The following is a 14401-nucleotide window of genomic DNA, read 5'->3' as shown; positions in this document are numbered from 1 at the left end:
GTCTTGGGAGCAGATTCCACCTCCCAGGAGAGCAGGTGGAGTGCAGGAAGCACGTCCCCATCTCTCCAGCTGCTCTGGAGCAGACCTAGGCGCCCATGCTCCATCTGTCAGAGGCTCTAAATCCTGAGGTAGTGATGACCGGAAGGAGGGACCACAGAGGCTCTGGGGGCAGTGGTGGTCACAGGACGATGGGGGAGGGGGTGGTGCTCGCAGCAGCACCCAGGTCCAGCCCCAGTGGCTGAGAGCACTGCGAGCTGAAGGCCTAGGGCAGGCAGAGGCTGCCGCAGCAGCTGTGACTTACTGTCCTTCCTGCTGTGAGGCCCACGGCTTCCTGGCATTTCTAGGAGCCATCCAGGGTCCCCTTAATAACTTCCTCTTCTGCTCAAATCAACCAGAGTCAGCTTCCGTTGCTTGCAACTAAGAGCCAGGACTGAGCGTGTACCTGGGAAGTGACTGAGTGAATGAATGAGCCAAGGTGAGTTCCAACCACTCACTCGCTGCTTTTGAATGACAGCAATTTGAACCCAGCCCCACTTTGGTTTCTACAAGCACCAGGGTCTTAACTGAAGTAGTCCTGTCCTCCATAACCTAACATTAAAATAGTTTTAGTTGCTTGGTTGATAAACAAAAGTGTACAATTTGTTTTTGTTTTTTTAAAAAAGATTTATTTTTTTATTGCCCCTCCCCCTTCATTGTTTGCTGTCTGCTCTCTGTGTCCGTTCTGTGTCCATTTGTTGCGTACTCTCTGTGTCTGTCTGTCTTCTCTTTAGGAGGCACCAGGAACCAAACCTGGGACCTCCTGTGTGTCAGAGAAGCGCTCAATTGCTTGAGCCACCTCTGCTCCCTGCTTTGTTGTGTCTCTCATTCTGTTTCCTCTGTTTCTCCTTGCTGCGTCATCTTGTTGCATCAGTTCGCCATGCCAGCCCATCGGGTAAGCGCGCTGTCTTGCTCATCTTCTCTAGCAGGTACCGGGAACCGAACCCAGGACCTCTCATGTTGTAGGCAGGCACCCACATGCTTCAGCCACATCTGCTTCCCCCAATTTGTTTTGAAATGAAAATGAAGTCTGCATCTGCAATTGAAAGTAAAGAATTAACAAATAATTATGATTACAAAAGCATTATATAATGCCTTTTATATTATAAAATAGGAAAAGGATAATACCTGAAACTGCTGACACTGGCTGGTTTCAGCCTAGCCCTGCTATGGTGGTGGTCATTCAAAACAGATCTCAGCCCTGTTTATGGTTACCCTAGACTTAGCCTCGCCCTTGTGTGTACTTACTATTGTGATGGTAGTTCTAGGCTGAATTTACCTTTGTTTATGGTTATTTCAGAAGTAGGCTCACCCTTGGGTATACTTGCCATTGGGATGGTAACCACTCTACTCTCCCGTTTGAATCCATAAAACCTCCTGCTCCTTGTGGTGTAGGGAAGGCAGATTTGCACCACCACTCCATCCTTCCACAGAAAAGAATCCAGAGGGAGCCCTGCAGGGTTTCCTTCACTTTTAGTTATGAGACTTGGGAAAAGTGACAACCTCTCTGAGCTCCAGCTTCATCATGTGTAAAATGGGAATAATATCACCTACTTCAGACTCTCACTGCCAGAGCCTGCTGTTGCAATGGCTAAATGAGAAAACCGTGCTAAGCAGTCAGCATATGTCTGAGTAAGCCCTTAATAAATAACAAACATTAACTTCATCTCCAAACACCACCAGCAGCAGGAGCAGCAGTTTCCTCCTCATCAAGAGCTTTAAGAATGTCCCAGGAGACAGCAAGGGAAAAAAAAGAGAGCGGAGGTGACTCAAGCGGTTGAGTGCCTGCTTCCCACACACAAGGTCCCAGGTTCGATCCTCAGTACCTCTTAAAAACAAAACAAACAAATGAAGAAACCAGCCCAGAGGAGCTGGTAAACTCAGTGGGTAAGCACCGGCCTCCCACATATAAGGTCCCAGGTTCAATCCCTGACCCCTAGTATCTTAAAAAAAAAAAAAGACTTTTTTCCCAGAGCTGCTTCTCCTTTTCCTCTGAGTCCAACATTGCCTGAATCTCCTCCCCTCACCTGTGTTTTGTCTTTCCTCCTTCAATTTTGTCATCAAGGTGAAATATTTTCTTTTTCCTTCTAAACCTCAAGGAGACAAAAATCATGCTTGTAATAGCATCTGGACCCTGCCTCTCTCCCTAGTTCAGCAAGAACTCAAAGCAAGACGTCTTACAGTGCTGCCTTGGAAGCGCAGGAAGAGTGCTCAGTCGTGTTAGAGCATCTTCAGTCCCTTCAGTAGCTGCAGCCCGGCCTGGAGTGGGTTAGTTCCTCCCAGGCTTCAGAGACCATATTTGTTCCAAGACAAGTCTTCCATGAGCCTCAATTTTTAAAAGGCCAAAGAGTTGATGAGACACAGGAATATTGCACCACCAGCCTCACAACCATAATTTTCTCTTTTTTTTTTAGGAGGTATGGAGAATTGAACCCAGGACCTCATACATGGGAAGCAGATGCTCAACCATTGAACTACATCTGCTCCCCCATAAATTTTTGAAAACAAGTCAAATCCAGGCCCCAAAGCAGTTATCCCTGGCAAATTAAAATATACCTCTAGAATCCTGTACTTAAAACATTAAGACTCAACATCTAAGTCTTAAACATTTGTTTTAAACCAAGGCTAAAGAAGAAAATCAGTAGTGTCTAAGGAAAACAGATACTTCATTTTTGATCTCCCCTTGCTGCCAGTCAGGTTACACCAGTTGTTCAGAACCCGTGGCCTGTGAAGCGGACTTGGCTCAGTGGTTAGAGCGTCCGTCTACCACATGGGAGGTCCATGGTTCAAACCCCGGGCCTCCTTGACCCGTGTGGACCTGGCCCACGCGCAGTGCTGATGCGTGCAAGGAGTGCCCTGCCACGCAGGGGTGTCCCCCACATAGGGGAGCCCCACGCGCAAGGAGTGTGCCCCGTAAGGAGAGCCGCCCAGCGCGAAAGAAAGTGCAGCCTGCCCAGGAATGGCGCCACACGCACGGAGAGCTGACACAGCAAGATGACACAACAGAAAGAAACACAGATTCCCGGTGCCGCTGATAAGGATAGAAGTGGTCACAGAGGAGCACACAGCGAATGGACACAGAGAGTAGACAACTGGGGAGGGGGGGAAGGAGAGAGAAATAAATTTAAAAAAAAAAAGAACCCGTGGACTGTGCACTTCACCACACTTGGAAGAAGTCACAGAGAAAAAAGGTTCATTTCTATTCCCGCGGTGAGTCCCTCGTTCCTGGCACCCAGTGCTGCACTGGAGGGTGAGCGCTGCCTCGTCATACAGCCTGTGCTTCATAAGCAGCGCAGGCGTTTTCAATCGCGCCTCAGTGGCTCCCGCCGCTGCCTTGTTGGCGGAATCACTAAGACCTAAAACGCATCCTCCAAGGGAAGACTCGCCATCAACCTCGATGCGGGGCATGGGAGTGAGGACTCCCTGTGACTGCAACCACAGATGACACCCTTAGGACAGCCACCTGGCGGAGCCCAGTGAACCCCAGAACCGTGAGAGATCATAAAAAAGGGGTCTTGTTCTTTTAAGCCATTAAGTTGGAGGAGAGGAGATCATTACTCAGCAACAGATCCTGGAACAGCAGTAGAAATGGGATGTTACAGAATGTTACAGGAAGGCATGAAAAGGATTTCTATCCCAGATTTGGGTGGGGGAAGAGTCCAGGAGAATTTCCTGGAGAAAATAATGCCTGAGGTCTTTCTGCATCCCCAACCCCCCCCCCCCCCAAGAGACTGTCCAGGACATCGTGATTTCTACAGAAAGCCGAGCAGCTGCCCCTACTACCCACCCCAACATTCGGGGGGGGCCCTGCTTGTGATCTCAAACCCAAGGACTGGCTCTACCTTACACTCTGCAACTCTTGCTCTAGGAAGAGCTTCCGTCTTTTTGAAATTCAGTGTTTGAGGTAGAGAATTTAAGGACCAGTTTACAAGGAACCCCATTCCTGCTACCATTCCTAGAAAGCTCTATAGATTCCATTCATACTTTCTTCCCTTTTGAAAATCCAGCCACGCGCACCCTACACCACCTGGGCACCTCTTCAACTTCAGCCTCTTAGTAGCTGACAAGTATTCTCAAAATCCGCAGTGATCCCTGAGCCTCCATTCTCATTCCCAAGCACCAGTGTGGCAGATACATACAGTAGCAGGATATATAAAAATCTTAGATGGGTCCCCGTATTAACTAGACTAACTGCAATGACAAATACAAATACACCTAAACACTATTTGGGCTCACACAAAATGGAAGCTATTGTTCACGCATTAAACCATCTAACATGGTCCCAGGTCAGGGGACTCTGCTCCACACAGACTCAGGACCACAAAGGCCCTGCCAGGTCCAGCACCTGCCTTCCACCTTCCAGGGTCACTCTGGGAAAGGGACGTGGAGGATCACACATTGGGAGGTTTCTACAGGCCAGGCCGGGTGTGATGTACATGACTTCTACTCACATTGCCAGTTAGAACTCAACCACAAGGTCACAGCTAACTGCAGGGATACAGGGAATGTGCCCAGAAAGAAGAGGAAGTTGGGATTTGGTGAGCAGCCAGTAGGCTGTGCCACAGCCACCCAAACACAACCCATATTTCCCCAACCTGTTGATACGAATGGGTTCCATTAACATTTCTCTGGTTCTTCCCCTCGCATACTTACACAGGCTCTCCAGCCACGTGTTCGTAAACATCCTTCTCTGCTATCACCAGGCAACTTCCCCATAGCACTGAGGGGACTACAACACCCCTGGGTAGGGCCATCCCCAGAAAGAACTTCCTGCCATTGTACAGAAACACATTAAGGGCCAAAACTGCATAGTAATGTAAACCAAAGTGCAAAGAACTCTTCCTTCTCTCTTTTTGGTCATTCTTTTTAGGGAGTGCCAGGTAGTGTGTAGGTATACCAATGCCTTACAGAGTTTTCCTTGACATAAGTCTTGTATTTCTTACATACAGCCTCCTGAATCCTGATATCAATTCATCCAGGCTGGGGTGAAACCCAAAGTGAGTGACATATACTGGGCAGTAATAAGAATTCATTTATTCAGTCTTTGATGTATTAATTCAATAAATGTTTATTGAGCATCTACTATAAGCCAGGTTCTGTGCTAAGTGCTGGAAGTACAGGGTAAACAAAATGGACTGTCTTTGCCCTCACAGAAGTCCCAGTCAAGTTGGGGGAAAGTCATTCCTCGACTCTGACCCTGAGATTTCATTACTAAAGTGAGCGTATCCGGCCAGGTTCCTTCTCCCTTGAAGTGAGTTCTCTCCCAGGAAGCTTTTTAACTCCTCAAGCAATTAGATTACTGGTAATCCCACCCCACCAATTCACCAGAGAGAGCCAGATACACACACATCCCAAGTCAAGGCAGGAGAACTGCCCCCACAACATAGATGATGGCATGTGTCATGGTTAAGTTCATGCACCCACTTGGCCAGGTTATGGTGTCCAGTTGTTGATCAAGCAAGAACCTCCCTGATTGTTACTATGAGGCTATCTTGTAGATTTAAACCAGGAGTCAGTCAATTGTATCTATGGCTGATTACATCTACAATCAGCAAAGGAGATCGCCTTCAGCAATGACATAAGTCCCATCCAATCAGCTGAAGGCCATAACCTCCACCAGTGTTCCCAACTTGCTGCCTGCCCTACAGAATGCAGACTTGTCAATCCCCACAGCCATATGAGCCAATTCCTATAATAAAGTTCATAATATTTATATGTCAGTTTTGTTTCCCTAGAGAACCCTGACTAAAACAGCATGAGAAAGGATGAGGTCACAAAGGGAGAAAATGTGAAGGAAGAGACTGCAAACAGGGGCCTATAGCCAAACCTGGTCAGCAAGTGTGTTTGTTTTGCCTTGTATAATATTGGCCTACACAGCATTTCAAAGGTTTTTTAATTCGTTGCCAACTTAAAAAACAGAAGTTCACACATACATCCATCCATATTTCCAGCTTATTTTAAAGAAAACAGATCTAGCCTGTAGTTCCACAAGGGGAATACTCTATAAAGTGATCTCTAGTCTCTATCACACCATATTATTTCTGGTCAATCATTTGTTGCCATTTGTAACAGTATTTTTCATAGAGAAAGAGGGAAAGGAACTATATTTATACTGCTATATCTATCAAAAGTAGGAAACAAAAAAACTTAAAAGAAGTCCACATGTTTAAGAAAAATGGGAGAGAACCTAATTCTTCATGGAAATAAAGAATATTCCTACCAGATTGTTGTGAAAAAAGTTTATGTTGAAGATACCATTGTGAAAAAAAAGAAAGTGACCCACTTCACTTTTTCACATTACCTGCCTGGTCTCTGTAGGCCTCAATGTTTTCAATACCTGATATAGAGTGAGTGAAAAAAAAGGCCAATGAGAGAATCCTATGGAAGACCAGAATTTACAAGTCAGGCAAAAGAGCCTGAAGAAGAGCCAGAAAATCAAGAGAGTATTATGAGAAAAATTTAGATAAAGGAATCCCCACAGTGGTCCCTCTGGGTTCTTGGCCAGAGCAGGTGAGTTGGAGTCCATACCAGGATCGTCATGAGAAAAGCAGATTTATTAATGCCGGTGGAAGGACCAGAGACAAATCTGCCTACCCCAAAACATGGTGGGCAGGAGTTTTGTGGATTCAAACAGGGGAGAGGAGAGTAGTTTCCAGAGAAAACAACAAATGGAGTGAAAAAGTATTTGAAGATATTGAGGCAGGCTAGTTTAGGGAATGGGGAGATAAGCCTAAAATCTGGCAGAAAAACATGGCCATGAAACACGTGGCCATGGAACTCCACCTGGAAACCCCCTGAGGGAAAGACGCCACCAGAAGGCTGCTGGAAGAACCCTGCCCCATTTGGAATGAGATTTCATCCAAGGTCAAGGAAAAGCCCTGTATACTCTCAAGGGGTCTTATCATTGTCCCCCACAAGGGAACTGATGGGTGGGGTAATCAATCAAAACAGCAAACAGCTAGGACCCCTCCCCTGAACATTAGCAAGGGAAGGAATAATGAACAGTTTAAACAGTAACAGCATAAGCCACATCTCTCTCTTTCTGCCTGGAGCAGCCCATATCTACACCTGGGAATGTGTAATCTGTTATTCTCTCCCGTTTTCCTCAATGAACTACTGGCCTAACTAAACTGGCATGTCGTTTAATTCTTTTATATAACAGCCAAGAACTTAAGAGGAATCTGGTGACATTTGGCGAGCCAGCCAGGAATTCTACAGGCAGGTAACTGTCCCAGTCCCAGCAAGGACTGGTGAGTCTAAACAATAATTATAGCCTGTTTAGTGTGCTCTTTTGGGTATCCATTTTAAACACATTCTCCTATGGGCTGCCACAGAACATAAACCTGGGCCAAAGGCAGGAACCAGGGTGTGGGATCCCTCCGTGTCCACCCTGCACCCAGGCTTCTTGGACCTAACCCCAGCTAGGAGGGTGAGGGTGCAGGGCAGGGGTACAAAGCAGCAACAGGGAGTCCTGGGCTGAGCTCCAGGTGCAGCAGAGGCACTTTTTCAGGCCTGGATGGAGTATCTCCACTTTAAAGCCCTGGCTTTTTTAGCAGCTGGCCTGCTCCCAGTACTGGCTGCCACCGCCTTCTTGCACCATTGCGCCCACCGCCGCCAGCAGCAGTGGCAAGGGCAGAGAGCTTCCGGGGCTTGTGCCCCTCCCTGGGAGCTCAGCCTCATGCAAACACCTCCCTGCACATCCACACCCTGCCGGCCCACCTTCCTGCCAGCCCCACCCAGCTTCCCAATCTCAGAGAAAGTAGGGGAACAATGGCAGGCAGGGCCACAGTGAGCGCTGTGGGGCAGCCCAAGTTCCCTTTCCCAGGGGAGTCACAGGCCAGGGGCTGCATCCATATTTCACCTCAACTCCACATTTAATCTTCCAACTGCTGAATTCCTCGTTTCAGATTTTTAAAATACCTTGGGGGAAACAGACTTGGCCCAGTGGTTAGGGCTTCCGTCTAGCACGTGGGAGGTCCACGGTTCAAACCCCGGGCCTCCTTGACCCGTGTGGAGCTGGCCCATGCGCAGTGCTGATGTGCGCAAGGAGTGCCCTGCCACGCAGGGGTGTCCCCCGCATAGGGGAACCCCACGCTCAAGGAGTGCACCCCATAAGGAGAGCCGCCCAGTGCGAAAGAAAGTGCAGCCTGCCCAGGAATGGCGCCACCCACACTTCCTGTGCCGCTGAGGACAATAGAAGCAGACAAAGAAACAAGATGCAGCAAACAGACACAGAGGACAGACAACGGGGCGGGGGGGGGGGATTAAATAAAAAATAAATAAAATCTTAAAAAATAAATAAATAAATAAATAAATAAAATAAAATACCTTGGAATGTCTTAGAACTGAAAATGCCTTTGCTAGGAGGTTTTGGAGTCACCCATGGTGCAGGGAGGTTATGTTCCTCCCCAGCCCCCAGCAGGGCCTGACATTGCCTCAGGGCCCCCAAGGCTGTTGGCTGGAACAAATGACCTCTAATATCTTGATGGACTTTTTTTTCAAGATTTATTTATTTCTCCCCACCCCATCATTGTTTGCACTTGCTGTGTCTATTCATCTTCCCTGTTTCTTCAGGAAGCACTGGGAAGCAAACCCAGGACCTCTGATATGGGAGGGAGGAACCTAATCACTTGAGCCACCTCCATTCCCTGCTTTGTTGTGTCTCTCATTCTGTTTTTCTTCTTGGGTCTCTTGTTGTGTCACGTTGTTGTGTCAGCTTGCCACACCTGCCTGTCACGTCAGCTCACCGTCTTGCTCATCCTGTTTAGGAGACACTGGGAACCTCCACTCCCTGCTTTATTGTATCTCTCATTGTGTTTTTCTTCTTGTGTCTCTTGTTGCATCAGCTTGCCATGCCTGCCCGTAACACCAGCTCACTGTCTTCTTTAAGAAGTACTGGGAACCGAACCAGGGACCTCCCATCTGGTAGGCGGGAGCTCACTTGCCTGGGCCACAACCACCTCACTTGATGGACTTCTTTTTTCAAGATTTATTTTTTATTTATTTCTCTCCCCTTCCCCACTCCCCCCCCCCCAGTTGTCTGTTCTCTGTGTCCATTTGCTGTGTGCTCTTCTGTGTCCGCTTGTATTCTTGTCAGCAGCACCAGGAATCTGTGTCTCTTTTTGTTGCATCATCTTGCTGTGTCAGTTCTCCATGTGTGCGGCACCATTCCTGGGCAGGCTGCACTTTTTTTGTGCTGGGCAGCTCTCCTTATGGGGCACACCGTTGCACATGGGGCTCCCCTATGCAGGGGACACCCCTGCGTGGCATGGCACTCCTTGCGCACATCAGCACTGCACGTGGGCCAGCTCATCACACAGGTCAGGAGGCTCTGGGTTTGAACCCTGGACCTCCCATGTGGTAGGTGGACACTCTATCCCTTGAGCCAAATCCGCTTCCCTTGATGAACTTTTAATGTCTGGTTTAACTGTGAAATTCCCAGGTGGGGCCATAAAATGAGGCCGCTTAAGCCAGCCCCTTTTCCTAGGAAGAATCACATACTCTGGGAGCTTCAGTTGGAGGGTTAACTGCTCCCAACATCTCCCACAAACCTGGCCTGGAGGCTTTAGTCCAAATTCCAGGCTCAGGAATCTTCCAAGACCTAGTTCTGCCATGAGGATGCCCAATGGTACAGCTCTGAATTTTCAGGATGCTGAGACCAGAGCAGCGGCTCCAAATGTCTTCCAAAACCTACGTGACCCCCAAGCAGTCGGCATCTATTTTGGAGGTTTCAGTTTGGAGGGTAAAAGTTTAGTCAGACTTGGATTCTGGGACACTGGATTGGCTTACAAACTCTTCTTCATTCTTCCTAGAATAATGGGCATGGTCTCCAGCATTCTAGTAGACTCCTCCTAAGGGCGTCTTCTCAGGAATCGGGACCACCTGCCTACTGATGGTGACATGGCCACAGTATGGCCAAGAGTTTGTCAGTCAATCCAGCCTCTGCATGGAAATCTGAATTCCAGTTAAACCTGTGTAATATTAATAGAAAAGGAGAGGACAGGCAGGTTTGAGGGCCAGAGACCACGTGATCATGTCTCTTAAAAAGATGAGGAAATGCACTACCAAAAACACTCAATTTTAAATAAGCTCAGGAAAATTACTCAGAGGCAGAACCTAGAAATCCAGGCAATCTGCCTCAGATACCCATAAGAAGCTGCAGAAATTTTCCCTGGGCTCTCAAGCTTCCATTAACTCCCTCTTATAAACAGCCTTCTCAGTTTTCAGCAATAGAGACCATGCAGCCAAGATGGAGAGGCTAAGGAGCAGCAGGCATAGGGCCCAGAAACTTTAACATAGTAGCCAATTACTCAGACCAAGACCTAGGCCATTTACTAAATCTCTCTCCTGTAAAATAAGGAACCTGCTCATGTGCCATCAAGATTAAGAAGTTCCTAGAAAATGGCTTCCATCAGGTTTTTCTCTATGCTAAGGGCATGAAATTCTCCCTTCTGTGCTTAGCTTTGTGTTTAACTTTTAAATATGCGTTTAACTTTTTCAGTCTGCTCATGCTTAGGAAATCAGATTTGAGGTTTACCTGTTACACATTGTGGGGTTGTTGTTGTTTTTCACTTTTAGTGTTGTTGTTTTTTTTAATTTTGTGTTACACATTGGATAATGGTGAAAGGTAAACTAAAAATGAGTCTTCAAATGTTAATACTCTCTTGCAATTGGATTTGGTATATAAATCACAAGTGGAATTGGTTCAACTGCTAGAAAAGCAGAAAAACTTAGCAAAATTGTTGCTAATTGTGGCAGTTTGGTATTGTTTATGAATTCCAAAAATAGATACTGGATGGTGTTTGTAAAACTGGTCTGTTCCTCTGGGAGTATTAGATTGCATTAGATTCAGAGGTTTCACTATTACTTTATTAAATCTAGATTAGGGCTTCTTTTTTTTTGATTTATTTTATTTCTCTCCCGCCCTCCCATCCCCATTGTCTGCTCTCAGTGCCCATTCGCTGTGTGTTCTTCTGCTTCCACTTGCATTATCACGTGACACTGGGAAACTGCGTTTCTTTTTGTTGCATCATCTTTCTGCATCAGCTCTCCGTGTGTGCGGTGCCACTCCTGGGCAGGCTGTGCTTTTTTCACATGGGGCGGTTCTTCTTTTGGGGTGCACACCTTGTGCATGGGGCACCCCTATGCAGGGGCGCCCCTGCATGGCACAGTACTCCTTGCACTAGACAACACTGTGCATGGGCCAACTTACCACATGGGTCAGGAGGCCCTGGGAATTGAACCCTGGACCCTCCATATGGTAGACGGATGCTCTATCAGTTGAGCCACCTCCACTTCCCAAGATTAGGGATTTTATTTGACCACATCATTAGGGCATGCTGGGTTGAGACCTCACCCCCTTGGTGGGGATAAAACAGACTCTCAAATAGAAGTAAACACATGGAGAAGGAGAACACAGAGAGTTTAGTTTTGATGCTGGAGCCCCAGGGAGAGAGCCAAGCTGTTCACCTGATAGTTTACAGCTGCCCTGGTGGAGAAAGCAGAGCAGCTGAGCCTGGAAAGAGAGGAGCCCCAGGGAAAAGAGATGAGCCTTATGCCAGCCTGCAGCTAAGAGTGGAAGAAGACGGGCCCATGGCGCCTGAAGGGGGAGAAGGAAGGCTGACCCCTTGCAGATGCCACCTGCCATCTTGCATCAACACGTGGCAACAGACTTTGGGTGAGAAAGTACCTCTTACTTTACCTTGAGTTGAGCTCTTAAGGGCCTTGTGACTGTAAGCTTCTACCCCCAAATAAATACCCTTTATAAAAGCCAACAGAGTTCTGGTACTTTGCATCAGCACCCCTTCGGCTGACTAATACAATAATAAAATCATTTTAGTTGCTTAGTTAATAAACAAAAGTGCTCAATTTGCTTTAAAGTAAAAACTTACTAGAAGTTTTAACTAAGAGTTAAGATCATTATATAGATGCTGTTATATTATAAAACAGCAGAAGGATAGTATCTAAAATTGCTATAACTGGGTGGATTTAGCTATAGTAATGGTAATTATAAACTGAATTTACCTATGCCTAGAACCTACTATTGTAAAGGAACTCTAAACTGAGTTTGCCTTTGCTTATGGCTATTTCGTGGCTGGCTTCACCTTCGTAATGGTAACTATTCTCAGTTTGTAGCCTGGGAACCTCTGCCCACTGTGGCTCAGGGTACGGTAAGCAGGCCCTGTCTCCTGTCCTTCCAGTGGTGCCAATAACCCTGCTTTCTCTCATGACTCCAAGCATAGACTAAATTGCTGCCCAGTAGAATTCTCAACCCCTGGGGTTGTACGTCCATTCTTCCAGTCCAGCAGCTACCAGGGTCCTGTAATCTCCGAGGACTGGGGAGTGTGGGAGGCCTCCCACCTCGAGTTTTGAGGTCCTAAAAGTGGCAATTCATAAGAGAAACCAGTTTCCCTGAGGTTTCACTGACCTCAGTGAGTATATACTGAAATTACTGCTTCTCATCCAAGGTCTGCCAAAGCCAAAATGGGAAATAAGCAAAGTTCTGAAGTAAAAGAAAATTTTATTTTAAAGCATTGGGAACATTTTGGTTATAAACCAATAATTTTTTTAAAAAAAGAATTTTAAAAAATGTAAACCAATAATTAAATGACAAAATTATTGGGCAAAACTACGTGGTCACAGCACAGATTAATTAGAAATAGACTTCAAAGAGCTCTTTCAAATGTTACCTTAGTTAAAATTATTTTGTAAGAGAATGAAAATTATAAGTAACATTAATGAGTTGTGTATTTCTGTGTTTAACTCTCTATTTGTGTTTGCGTATTAGTTCATTGTATATCTTCATACATTGGGATGGTAATATGTGTGTTTGCCTATTTTGGTCAGTATATATCTTCATACATTGGGATGGGTAATATCAAATTAACAAATGAAAGTTCTTAAAAGAGCTCCATTCAAATTGTAAAATAAAATACGTGCTTAGAGAGTTGAATAAGTACTCCTGAAGCCCAAATTAAGCGAAGCACAATAGAAAGGTCATATGGAAATCTGGATATAGAAAATATTGGGAAAGGGAAAAAGTTTTTCCTAAGCTCTTTAACCTACCCAGCCCCCAGGGCCTTCTCTTTGCAAGAGCTATGGGGGGAACTGATGAGGTGTGACCGATTAAAACTCTATCTACTAGAGTGAGGAATTAAGAATCATAGTCTGTCCTGTAATTCCCCAATTTAAACCTTTTAACAGCCTTAAAATAAGGGTGGTTAATAATCCTATTACTAAATTTCAATAAGTAAAGGAAAAGTCCTCGAAAGCTTTTAAAACAAATTAAATAATTATAATTATTCCAGAAACTAGCAGTCAGAATGCTTTTAACATTATTCACAGTTTTAGAATTTTATTAAATAGAAGAGGTTTACCTGTAAAGGAAGTTTAAAAAAAAATATTCCTTGCATAAATCATAATGGTTTCTATTTTGTATAGCTTGATACATCACCATTTGAGTTATTGGCTAGGTTGGTCACTGATCAGTGACCTAAAACAATGAAAGTATTACTACATCTCTGGTTATGCTCCTGAAGTGGATAGAGAGTATGTTGCAGTTTCAGACTCCTGCAGTAGGCTGTGACAGTTCAGAATGGCCAGATGTTCAATGGACATTGCCTCCAGATTGGTTCTGTTTCATAGCGCTGAAGGGCACTATGCACCAGGCAAGTGAAACACTGGAGCCTACTCTCCTAGCTTCTCTCTAGGATCAGCTGTGCTGCAGCATGCTGGCTGTGTGAAGGGCATACCAAGTGGAGCAACAATTACCAGAGTACTGTGAGTAGAACTAAACCAACACAATTTGCATTAGGCCTGGTCCCATGGAGAGAGAGCATGTATGATATTGAAAGCCTGGAGCTTTTATCTATTAACCACAGCTTGCTTTACTGTTCCTAACTTAAAGGATGACTTTTTCTGCATTCCACTCCACCTGGACTCTTGCCTTTGAATGGCAGGAGTTCAACTCTAAATCCCAGTCCAGCTTAAGTGGACTATGTTGCCACAAGAGTTCCAGGACAGCCCTCATATTTTTGGGAATGCCTTAGCTCAAAATCTAGCTGATCTTCAATTGCCTCAGAGCTCCCTCCTACATGATGTGGATGATCTGTTGCTTTGAAGTCCAATAAAGGAAGTTTCCAATGCCAACCCCATTTTAGTCCTTAATTTCCTAGCCGACAGAGGCTACAGAAGTATCAGCAACCAAAGTACAAATCTCTCAGCAGAAAGTCTCCTATTTAGGGTTTCTTCTCACCCCAGGGGAAAGGTGTCTCTCCCCCAGAAAAAGCTCAAGCTGTCACTATGTATTAGTCAGCCAAAAGGGTGCTGATGCAAAATACCAGAAATCAGTTGGTTTTTTATAAAG

General features: G+C 45.8%; 1 long non-coding RNA gene across 1 annotated transcript in view; it reads right to left on the bottom strand.

Moving 5' to 3' along the window:
• Positions 1–638: 638 nt before the first annotated feature.
• Positions 639–14401, bottom strand: part of LOC139437086 (uncharacterized) — a 37240-nt gene continuing 23477 nt past the window's right edge. Inside the window, exon 2 of the long non-coding RNA XR_011646656.1 lies at positions 639–1072. This is a non-coding gene — a long non-coding RNA (uncharacterized lncRNA). The remainder of the gene's footprint in view (positions 1073–14401) is intronic.

Source organism: Dasypus novemcinctus, chromosome 20 (genome assembly GCF_030445035.2).
Source record: "Dasypus novemcinctus isolate mDasNov1 chromosome 20, mDasNov1.1.hap2, whole genome shotgun sequence".
In the NCBI taxonomy this organism is placed as follows: Eukaryota; Metazoa; Chordata; class Mammalia; order Cingulata; family Dasypodidae; genus Dasypus; species Dasypus novemcinctus.
Note: the sequence above shows the minus strand (reverse complement) of the source record. Positions and strands in the feature narration are given on the sequence as shown.